Raw genomic sequence first — 12352 nt, 5'->3', positions numbered from 1 at the left:
TGCAGACCTTTGCATGAAAAGATATTCCACTCCAACCAGCAATGCCCTATACAACAAGCAACAAGATCCCAGAAAAAAAGTGGGAGGCTTTGCAAGGGAGGTAAGCAGCACTGCTTATTGAACTCATCCCCACCCCCAATGGCTCTCAAGCAAAGCCACCACCAGTTCCCTGCCAAAAAATAACCCAGCATAACTCAAGAAAACAAACTAACCAAAATATCAAATCTTGTCCTAAAATGCCACCTGCTAGTAAAATAGTACTGAAAGGGCAAGAGGGTAAAACTGTTCTGATGCAACTAGTAAAATGTGCTAGGGGGCACAGCATAATAAGCCATTGCATAGTATATCATATCCATGTTACTGAGCTAGTTGTCATAAACCAAAAAAGGAAAATTAAACCAGGAACATTGTTAGCAGGTAAATGTTGATTACGCGGACAAGCACCCTCTTAGTCCATGTTCCACCATTTTTAAATCAGTCTATGTGCCCTGAACTTCTGTTCTGTTACAGGTTTAGACCGGTTTCTGATCACTTATACCAGGTTACAGGTATACAGGTAATGCCTGTTTGTCTCTACTTGGCCTCAGATTACAGATGGTTATTCCAATCTTGGTCTGCTATACAATGGAGAGTCCTGTGATCAGGCAGCAGACTGGAATTCAGGAGACCTGGGTTGAATCCGGCTGTGCTAGAAACAGCTTGTGTGACCTTGGCAAATCACTTAATCACTCTGCCTCAGTCCTAGTATCTGTGAAACAGAAAATTTTGTTTAATTTCTGCCTCCCTTTGTCTTTTCCATTTAGATAGTGCATTCATCACGGAAGGAACAGCTTTAGTACATATTTATTTAGTAAACACGCATCACAGTAAAGCCTTTATGCTACCGTAAGAAAAATAAACAATTATAGATAATTCTCCCTGCAGTGATGTGCCACCAGCCCGGGGAAACCCAGCAAAAACTCAGCACCACACCTGTGTATCTTTCAGGCCCAGACTTTGATTAACCCAAAAACAAAAAATAGCCACAGAACTAATGTTGCTTCTCACAGGCTACAGTTTCCTGGGGTTTTCCCCATTGCAGTCACCTGTACTGCAAAGATGGCTGGCTGGTCAGCTGCTGGCCTCTTGCTCTGCCTCAGTACCTATTACAAGAACCTCTCTTCCTTCTTCAGCTCCCTTCAAGCTGAGTTCTGAACCCTGCATATGGATCACCTGACCCTTTCTCAGCTGGGCCTAATAATCAGACAGCTTTAGTTAACCTGAAGCCGTCTACTTTGCATGGGTATCAAGGTGATCATGCCAGTTAGTTTAGTTTACTTCTGCATTGTGAGAGCTTTACTACTGGTTCCAGTTGGGCATGCCAAAGAGCATAGCACGTTTGAGAGTGTTGCAGCCAGACAAGGTGAGCTTTCAGTATAAATATGATTTTATTTACTATAGTTGCGTCTTTTTTTCCTGTGAAATTCAGCTTGATATCTATAAGAATGAGGCTTGGTTTGAAATGTTTTCATTATTGATATGAAAAAATCTAGAACTCTTGGTTCAGAGATGATACCTTTTTATTAGACTAAGTAAGAAAGCGCAAAAATAAAAAATCTTTTTCTACATGTTATCAGGCTCAGGGAAAATTAACAGTAAAAAGTCCCCATAGGTAGGAAATCAGCTTCCTCTGTGGAAAAATGAGGTTCAAGATGGAAATCTGTTCCTTTGGGTCCATGAGTGTGTCTTTATGAGTTGCTCTTTGTTGTGCAGATCAGGCAGGATTCCTTCCCTAGTGGTGTCAGATGGCAGGCAGGGAGGTATAGAAATCTTTCTTGTTGTTCATCAAAAGTCATTATAATCCATTCTTGATAAGTATTTGTTAAATTATCTGGATTAATTACTCTCAGTTCATGGCTTGTTTGAACTGTTTTGTGTTTTACCATTTGTTATTTGTGCTGTGCTCTGTGGGTATTGATCACACATGTCATGTGATTGTTGGGTTTTTCTTTCTGTTCCTCTTCTGGATTAAAAGAATAAATGTTTTAGTAGCAAACAGGTGTTGTTAGCAAATAACCTGTTTCAGGAAAAACACTGGTACTAATAGGATGAAAAATGAGTTGGGATTGGCAGACTTGGATTTTATTTTATTTTCAACTCTGCTACTAAAATGCTGGATGACTGGGACGTCACTTTCTCTCTGCTAGAATGTTTCTGTTTGTAAAATGGAGATAATTAAGCCTTCTTGATGTCTATGAAGGATATCATATGAGTTTTGGGTATTATTTTGTGACAACTTTTTTCCTTGAGTAATCACTTGTGTTAAAATTAGAGAAACTTCTGGGTTCTGCAAAGCTCTTATTGCCAACTCAGCATTTGCTTTAATACACATCAATAGCAAGTAATGCCTACACAGAGCAAATGGAACTAGCCTCATCTTATTTATAACTGCAAACCCAGATTCTATTTAGTAGCTGAGGGACTCTGTTGCTAAGTGGTTGTGGTGATGGAGGTGCTGTTGCTTGTGTTCTGTACGTATACACACACACACACACTGTCCTAGGCACAATATAATCATACAGATTGGATTGCCATTCCCTGTGCAAGGCTAGGGACAGAAATCTTACATGAACTGATGTGATTGGAAACTAGTTCGAGTCTGTAACGCAACAGAAGTTCAGTGCACATAAACTGCTTTTTTAAAACAGCTGAAACCAGTTTAAGATAAACCTGGATGGATGTAGTAGCAGACATAACTGATTTAGATTAAACTGATTTATTGAACTTCTGTCCCAGATCCTCTCCAGATTCAAGTTAACTTGCAGTCCCCCAGCATCCCAGGATGCTGTGTGTTTCCCCTGCAAACCTGTCCTTGGTGGGTGGGTAGGCTAGCTTTGGCCCAAGTTGTCTGCTGCAGCTGAACTGGGAGGTGTGCTCTAGCAATCAACCCCTGGCTTCTGTTCTGGGCTGCTACAGACATATAGCTGCATTTGCAGAATCGAAAGTGAATAGTCTGAACGGTGTAGATTGGACTGATAAGCAAGCAGACAATCTGTGGAGACTGAATCATTTCAGACTTGGGCTTTTTGACTGTCTGCATTTAGTCTAGCAGATTCTGGAGGCATTGGATTGTGATCACAAGAACTTAAAGGATCTGATAATATAGCTCCTGCTGCAGCCCATTAAAGCTCTGCACAGAAGTTAGCAAGTATCTGGCCAAAACTCTGTTCAGGCAGCTGCAAATTGCATCCTCCAAATTTATTAATGGGATTGTAGCCTCATTTAACTACTTGCTATTTTATACATAAAGTAAACAATTGCTGGCTGATGCAAACAGGATTATGAGATCAGGAGTGAATAAAATCAGTTTTCTCCAGTATCTTAACATGTCCCCAGTCCTGGAAGATTTTAGATTGTGTTGTTATATGGGGCTGCTCTTTTAGTCAAAAGCCACTGAGGAATTATTATGATATGGAATGAAAAGTACATTAGAAATAATGAGAACAATGTGAACATATCATCTCCAAGGCTAGGTAAGCAAATGAGCGCTATTACTGAATGTAACAACTTCAATAAGGAAAAATTGCTGTATATCATTATAAGTGGCTTTGTAATGTGGATCCAGTGCTCTGGACATTCTCCAACTTGTGTTTACATAGATAAGACTCTAATAAAAAGCCAGGTTGGTCATGGAGATATATTAGACAGCCAGTATAATTTTAATATGGTTATGGAGAAAGAATGTGCCTACTCTGAAAGGAATGGAGGTACTTTATCTGGGAGAATTGAAACCAGGTATTTATCTTCTCCCCCTTAAATCACTTGAAAGAGAGTTTCTTTACGTTCTTGCCTTCCATCTTGTTGTTTAACATAACACCAGATCAAATGCTGTGCATGTCTACTCTTGCAATATCCTATTGAATATAATGTGCCTGAATGGGCAATCAAGGTAGAACTTATCACAGTTTGCTTCAGTATATTGTGCCCAGCGAACTCATGAGCCTCTAGTTCTCCAGATTGTATGTTCACTTCTCTCACAACCCAATCTGGCATCGCTAAGATACTTGAAAAATACCATGGAAGCCATCTAACAGAAGAGAGAACAAATGATTACTGTTACAAACAAAGTATAGTAGCTGCCATGTACCAGGTAATCTACCTGGAATAGTGCTACCTAGTGCAACTCAAAATACAGTGGTGTATCTACTAGGTACTCCTGAAATTTGTATCTTGTGACCACTAAGATCCAACTCAGATTGCCTACCTTTAAATTTAGTAGATCAATCCCTTCTTAAAAGTAGGTTCAGGAAGTCTGGCTCTTTCCATCCAAAGTTTTTTGTCTCATTTCCTATCACTGTCACTAATCAGTCTTTCTATAATCCAAAATAATTTAGTGGGACCAGTGACTAGGATGCTGGACTGCCCTGCCAAAGAGGTGGGTATGTGTCTTAACCACTAGACCACAGAACTGTGATGTGGAGCATGCAACAGTCCATCTCCAAGACATACTAGAACAAGAGAAATGGTCTCCTGGGGAAACTAGTGCTCTGAAAATGGCACAACATCCTTTGGTACAAGGGAGCATGATGACTTGTTTGTGTCCTAGGAAGGAGTTCTTGCTTTGCTCTTGAGTGTTTTACACCAAAGAAAGAAAGCTGAAGTCATCTGGCTCAGCCAGCTATAGTTCAGAACCAAGGAACAACCCAGGAAAGCTTGCAAGACTGTGAATGGACCTGTTTGTGTGCAAGTGGAGTTAGAAAACCAAAAGCCATACAGCATAAGATGCAGACACTCAAATTCTGTAACAGCTAAAGGGAGCTAGGCTTTCCGTATGCCTTGCCCTTCATGGCTGCTGAATGGAAGGATGGCAAACGAGATCATGAACGAACAGGCCTTGGTAACTTCATAATTACTTTTAACCCTGAGGTCTTGGCTCCCAGATCTGACTGAAGTGCAGCTGAACCTTCCAAACTTTCATAGTTGTTAGGGGCTGGAAGCGATCTTACAAATCATTGGGTCCAGCCCCCCTGCACTTGAGCACACTGCACTTTCAATATGCACTGTGGTTAGTGTAATAGGGGTTTATCTTGAAAGAACCTAGACAAGTTGCCTAATGTCAGCTCATTCAAAGAAGACTTAAAAACACTCCCTCTAGCACAACAGATCAATTTATAAGGTTTAGTTTCCCCTTACAGGTTTGATGCCTATTTGTAGTCTACTACAGTACCACACACAAATGCTTCACCAAGTAGTTGTTTTGTAACAATGTTTAATAATTGAGGACTTCAATTTGCATGGTTTCCTAGTCTACCTTTAACGTAACAGGGCTTTCTAGTGATCATTACCAAGACAAGTCTTATACCCTGATCAATAGACCACACATCTTTAAAGGATACTTTTTTTCATCCTGTGGAATGAGCTCTGTTTTTAAACAAGCACTTTCACTTTGGCGATCACTTTTATTCTTAGTTGCCTTATATTTTTTCCTTTCCAACATCTTTCTGGGTACGTAGTGCATTGGAAAACAATCCTCAGTGAGTTTCAGCTTGCTTATTCCCCTAGGCAGTTTTGCCTGTAACTAACCAAAGTTCATGTCAACAAGCTTCAGAAACTTTTGCAATTAGCAGCTGGTAGTTTGTTTAGCAGTTGGCTATCACTGTTTATTAAGCTGCCTATGCATTTAGCTTACTTAGTTAGTCACAACCAATTACCAATAGGTTGCTGCTCTGGTCTGTGCTGCTTGTCACTGAGTCGAGCAGATTCTCCCTTATATATTTTAAAACACAGCAGGCATGCTTGTGGTTGACTGATTAATCGCTGCCTGACAGGGCATCTGTAGTGGGACAGCCATATTCCTGCAGCCATTGAAAGCAACTGAATGGCTTTCAGTAACTGTAGCAGGAGCAGGTCAGAGTTCAGGGAGAGCAGGATCTCTATAACTTGCTTTGGAGGCAGATTGGAGAGAACTCCACAAAGTTTGATGCACATAGTTACTTAAAGACAAAGTCAGAGACTGTGTCCCTCCAGCCCTTTGAACAATATAGATTTGCTAAAGGCTGGAAACTTGACTCTATGGTGCACAAACCAAATGCTACCAGTACTTTACAACAGCTACTTGAAAAATGGCTAGCCTACCTTGGCCTTATTTTTCCTACTGCAGTGGAAGGCATAAGAGCCCATCAGTTCTGCCAGTGGATGACGAGAAACAAGAACCTGGCCTTGTTCTCCTTCACTACTGTTGGGCCCCTGTAGGGCATTGGGAGGTTGCTGTTTGTGACCTCATTGACTCTTCTTACAGGTTCATCGGGGGTGTGGAGATTCGAGGTGCCCTGTGCACTTGGGTGAGCCGAAAACATACAATGATTTTTGGAAAAAGGGTTTTTTTTTTATTTAACTATGGAATGATTTTTAAGATGGAAAGATGCATTAAAATACAACAAACAATGGTGGCTCCAACAAATACAACTATGCAAAGGTTGAACTTATCAATCATTGCTATCACTTTAAATAGTACTTGCGGTTAGGCAAAAAATCATAGGCGATAACAGATGCAACATTACGTCACACGCATAAACAACATCGGGTTAGGGAATGGGTAAATGCGAAGGCCTCAGAAAATGCCTCTTTTTCAAAGAGGGGAGAGTTGGCTTGGGGTGATCAGTCCCTTGCCCGTTCAGCCTCAGAGTCGTGGTCTCAGTTCCGTCCGGAGGCGCTCTCCCCGATTGTGGGGAGAAGCGCGGTTTTAAGCACGCTGCTCAATGATTGTCCAATCGTCTTGCGCGCTGCCATTAGAACCCCCTTATATGGTATGTTTCCTGTTTGAGCCCGTAAGAATTTTTCACGCCTACTGATCGATGGTGTACGTGCCACAGAGGCTTCCTGCCATGGCACGTCAACCCAGAAACCTCTGCAGGCTTAGCTTTTGGCGCTGAGGTGGCCTGGCCATTCATCCGGGTGCAATTGCAAAGCACCGTGCAATTGCAGAACACATTTTCACGGTGCAATTGCAAAACACATTTTCATTGGGGGGCGGGGGGCGTTAAGGCTTGAAAGGACTGCTCTGTTCTCTGTCTAACATAGCCATAGGACTTCTTTGTGTTCCTACTTCTGATCTGAAAGCTGCAGTCCAACTAGATGTGACCTAGTCAGCCTCTAGGATTCTGTGGTTATCTCAGGATTTCCAGCTTCCAGTCACTCACCTGGACTCTGAAAAAATATTCTTTCTATTCCCTGCAAAGCTGGCTTTTATGAAATTTGGATTCTTTGCTGTCCTGTTTTTAACTGATTATTTAGAGTGTAAACTTGTAAAGACTTATCCTCTTGCCAGCAAACAACTGCTTGGTTATATAAAGCAACACCATGATCGGGAAGCCTCTTTCCAGGGAATGCTGCATTATAATGAATACTAAATAGAATTTATAGAATGCAGATTAATTTTTAATGAGCAGCAGTTGTGTACTGCACGTAATAATATTAAAATTAATACATAATTAATGAAGATTTGTATAAAATGGTTCACCTGAGATTTGAACGGCAGCAAACCAAATTGAACACTGTCGTTCTCAACATGAAACGCTTTGTCAGGCTTCTCAGCCACAGACCACAAGCAGTGGGAGAAATTTGCCCTCCCTGAGATGTTCTGGTTTCCTACTGAGAGTCTCAGTCCATATTAGAACTGGTCAACCGTTGAAGAACAGCTAAGAGCAAACCTTTAGAAAATCTCCCCTATTTTGAAAATGTAAAAGCTACTCTAGTTTGCCATGAAACTCTCTTGCTCATTCACTCTACTAATGTCAAAATGACTGATTCTAATAACCAATTATGGCTTTTGTGTTCATTTTTTCTGCAGACCTACTGGATAGCATTGGTATGTGCATCTCCTACACGAACCACAGGAGATTCTCTAATGCTTCATTTTCCAGCTTACACGCAGTGCCTGCCCAAATCTACAGTGAAATGAGTTAAAAATAATAATGCAATACCTATGTATGTGCACGTATTCTAATATATGGGTTTCCAAATATCTTGTTAACAGTGTCTGTCTTGTTTTGACTGTGAGCTCTTCAGGGAAGAGATCTATACTCTTTTGGTACAGTGACAGGAATGTTGTTTATATTTCCACTACATTAACACAGAGATGAATAGATCCAGAGGTAAGGTGTGGCAATGAAATGAACTGTTTTCTTATACTAGGGTCATGGTAGTTACCCTGTTTCAAGTGGAGGTAGCTCTCACACTCTTCATCCATTTTGGAAATAGAGTTTATAGGCAGTGGCTGGTAATTCATTAACATACATTTTAAGCTCACTCCACGACAGTTCTGAGTGGTGAACACAGATTTGGGATCAACACATTCATATTGCTAAGGGAAGCACAGGCTTACATTTACAATATCAGTTACTCAATTCTGTAGTTAATTGAGCTTTCAGATGTCTCCGGCTTCTCTCTAGCTGGATAGACAGCTTTATACTTATTTCCTTGTGTTTTCCCTAGCTATATTTTCACGAAATCAATTACTGATGGTTCTAAAACTGTCCTTTTATGAGGGAGAATACAAGCGAAGTGTTTTTATTTTAAAAGCAGTGTCACTAGGATTCCTTATAACTGTCATTGGACTTGAAAATACTGTATAAGGGTGCCAAATCTGTCACTGCTCTATGCTGCATGGCAACTGAATATATTTGTAATGTGTTTCTTAATAAAAATATTACCCTAATGAAAATATACAGAAGTAACATGCTCAGAGTGTAATATTCTAAAAAAGGAGAGAAGAAAATATGATTCAAACTTCAGACTTGATAGCTAGGCACCCAAAAGATGGGGAAATGTCAAATTCAACTTGAACATACAATCTTAACTCTTCCCCTTCCATTATGATCCAGTAAAAAAGGGAAGATTTTGCCTTTGGTAAACAAATGAAAACATGTTAATATTCATTAGTATTTCAAATAGCAATACAAGAATCTTTACATTCAAAAGGTTTGATTCCAGTAGTGGTGTTAACTCCTCTGTATTATGCATTTTGCCTTCCTCCACATCCTCCATGCTCGCCCAACTTTGTGCTTCATGTTTATTGCCTGCATCTGGCAGCCATTTAATATTAGTTAAACTGAAGGGAAATAATAGTTTACTGCAGGAGCCTGAGGTAATGCCATTAAAAGTATGAGGCTATTCGATTAATCTGAGTCATGGTACCTAATAGATATAATTTAGATATATCCATGTAATAGAGAGAGTGAACCCATGCACAATAGTCTTGGTGTGGGGATTGAATCAACCCCACATGCATTTGTGAATGTAGCTGATTCCCGAGAAGATTATATGGGTTGGATTATTTTCTTTTTTTTTCCAAAACTGAGGCAGTGCAGATGCAAAGTGACAACTCTTTCATTGTATCTCTCATATGGCCTTTCACAGAATTTAGCTTCAGGTACCACGTACACAATCTCTGATAACACCTTGCATTTGCTTGAGTGCCTTTACATAAGAGGAGCAACAGAGACCTTGCATAGCAGTAAATGTAATTCCTGTATTTCAGTATGCAATTTGAAGCATAAGGAGGGTAAAGATAATATTATATAATGGCTACCATTTTGGGATGCTGCCGTTGAGTCCTAAGCTTGAAGCAGCTCAGGCATGATGTGCAGCCTGCACCGAATTCCTGCCTGTGGCCCGACCCAGCCCAGCCAGATGCTGTTCTACTTCCCCATCGGCTCCTGCTGTACTGCGCTATGTCGAGCAGCTTCTGCAGGGCTGTTCCCAGTGCTGCTCCCCTCCCCAGCCTCCAGCGATAGCTCCTACTCCTGTTGTTTTTTCCCCCATCACACTGCACCACTCCAGGTGAGTGGGTAGGTAGCTTCAGCTGGGCGCTTCCTGCCCTAATGTTCAGGGCTCTGGCTCCAGCTCCTGGCCACCACGCGTACTGGGTGGGGTGGGCAGCAGTGGGCTGCCCTGGTACAAGCAGACAGGGCTTGGCCCCATGTGGAGTGCTGTGGGGACAGCTGCAGGCCAGATCCCAGTCACCTGGTGAGCTGGATCTGGCCCGTGGGCCATATTTTGCCCATTCTTGCTATATAGTCTTGTGGAGGACTTCAACTTATTTGTGGAGATCACAGTTTACTCCTGGTTTCCAACCTCCTCTTCCTCCTCCTGCTTAACAGATTAACCTCCAGCCACCTTATATTCAACGGTCCCGATTCAGCTCCCATGGAAGTTAATGGTATGAGTAACATGGAGTTCAACATAAACAGGAATAGGCATCAGGAGCTGGTCTAAGGCTCTTGTTTAGAGCTGTTAAGAGAATGGAAATTTCATTTTTATGGTGGGATTTTGAGAGGGGTTTTTTTGTTAAAGGAAATCTGAAAATATCAGATTTTATATTATAATTATAATGCAAGCATGTTTCAAAACAAAAAGGCAAAATATCTCATTATAACATTGTTGGAACTTTGCCCCAAGTTGGTTCTCTAAAACAAAGCCTCAGTGAAGGAATTGTCTATATAAAGCATTCTTCCTCATTCAGTGGAGTGGCAAAGCTTTATCAACCAGTTCTAGTCTGAGCAAATGCTCATTGGAGGAGTCCTGTTTACTTAACTTGGCATCAATTGGGCTCTAATGGTGACTCCATATCTCTTGCAGATTGGCTGGTATTGAGCTTTTATGCTGAACTGGAACTGCCACTGAGTGAACCTGGTGCTAACTGATCTAGGAAGAGTGCCTATGAGCTACCACATCTGGTAGTTAAAATTCACAGGACTTGAAGGTTTGATTGTTTGTTTGTTTTGTTTTTTGTTTGTTTTTTGTTTTAGTCTATATTACTATTTGTCATCTATGAAAAACCCAAACATGGATTCTTAACCCTCAGCAGGGCAATCCAAAAATTAGCAGTTTGAAAATGGACTCTTTTTTTTTGTCTAGTTTTAGGTTAAATCTTGAGCTAATTAAAGGATAGCTTCATTTCAGAGACTCTTTTTTAAGGTTTTGAAATGTGGTTGTGTTTTTATATCGTGTTGGATAAAAGAATTCTTTCCCATAGGAGTATGTGTTTCATGATCCCAGCATAGGATCAGAGACATGCATGGTCAAATCCCAGTTCTACCAGATTCAGAGCAATGTCCTTTTATCTAGGATCATTGTAGATGAGACACAGGTAGGATGTGAATCGTCCTTATCCCATGTTGGGATGTTCACCACCATGCCTTTAGAATGAGATTTCTTCTTTCTCTCCTTCATTTTTTTCCAAACACTGTCTTTGCACCTGATTAGGCTGTTGAAGCGGAAGTGTTTTGCAGAAATGTTTCTAGTTTTAAAAAAAAAAAATTGTTTTTCTATGTGGATATTCCTACTGGTCCTATAATTAAAGCCATGAAAGCCCTCCACTTTTTGCAAAGTCAGCCTGTATACATGAAGCTTTCAGTTAACCTAGTGAAGTTACAGGTAGGGAGCCTATAACCAGCTAGATCTCATCTTTTGTCTAATATTTTATCTAGATTTTTTTTTCCAGAGAAAGATGTGAACAGGAGCTAAAACATCTTGAGCTCTTCACAAAACAGGGCTCACCACTGAGACCTGATCATCTGCTTTATTAAACAAATAATTCCCAATTTTTGTTCTGACATGCTGTCTGCCAAAAAAGGATAAATGAAATAATCCCGGAGACTAATATGCCTATTAGCCTGACATTGATCATGAGCAAAATTGTGGAAAGGCACAATCAGCAACGAACTACAAGATGGTAGCATAATTAATGCTCTTCAACAAGGCTTTATGAAAAATAGGTCTTGTCAAACAACCATGATATATATATGTGTATGATTTTATGAGCTTGTAAGTTCACTTGATTATGGTAACTGTTGACATAAAATACTTTTCTGTAAGGCACTTATCTTGAAGGATATATTTATAAAAAGGCAAAGTTAAGTGTTACTTCTATTGAATAGATTTAAAGCTAGTTAACTGACAGATCTCTAAATATAATGATGAATGGAGGAATCTCATCCAATGGAGTATATCTTGTAGGTTCCATAGGGATTTATTCTTAATGTAATGTTATTTAATACCTTATCAGTGACCTAGGTCTGCAGGATAGTAACAATTATGGGAACAGACTGATGGGTCTGGATAGCTTGGTAAATTGGGTTTGTTTGAACAACCTATGTGTCGAAGGCTGTGTGTACAAAATGTTGGGTATGTGTGCACGACACTTTAAAGCAGGTCACTTTAATGGTGTTGGTGTTTGCATGTGTTGGCTGTGTATTGCTCATTAATTCCAGCTACGGTAGAAAATTTCATAGTTTCATAGTAGCTAGAGTCGGAAGGGACCTAGGTAGATCATCTAGTCCGACCCCCTGCCTTGGCAGGAAAGAGCACCGGG

At 40.5% G+C, this 12352-nt stretch overlaps 1 long non-coding RNA gene across 1 annotated transcript in view; it reads right to left on the bottom strand.

The window, feature by feature from the left end:
* Positions 1 to 479: 479 nt before the first annotated feature.
* The window catches only part of LOC109323350, a 14563-nt gene continuing 2690 nt past the window's right edge, over positions 480 to 12352 (bottom strand). Inside the window, exons 2-3 of the long non-coding RNA XR_002104629.1 lie at positions 4244 to 4352; positions 480 to 748 (exon numbers count right to left, since the gene is read on the bottom strand). This is a non-coding gene — a long non-coding RNA (uncharacterized LOC109323350). The remainder of the gene's footprint in view (positions 749 to 4243; positions 4353 to 12352) is intronic.

This window comes from Crocodylus porosus, unplaced genomic scaffold (genome assembly GCF_001723895.1).
Source record: "Crocodylus porosus isolate Cpor-Errol unplaced genomic scaffold, CroPor_comp1, whole genome shotgun sequence".
NCBI classification, from domain to species: Eukaryota; Metazoa; Chordata; order Crocodylia; family Crocodylidae; genus Crocodylus; species Crocodylus porosus.
This window is presented reverse-complemented; position numbering and strand designations above follow the sequence as displayed.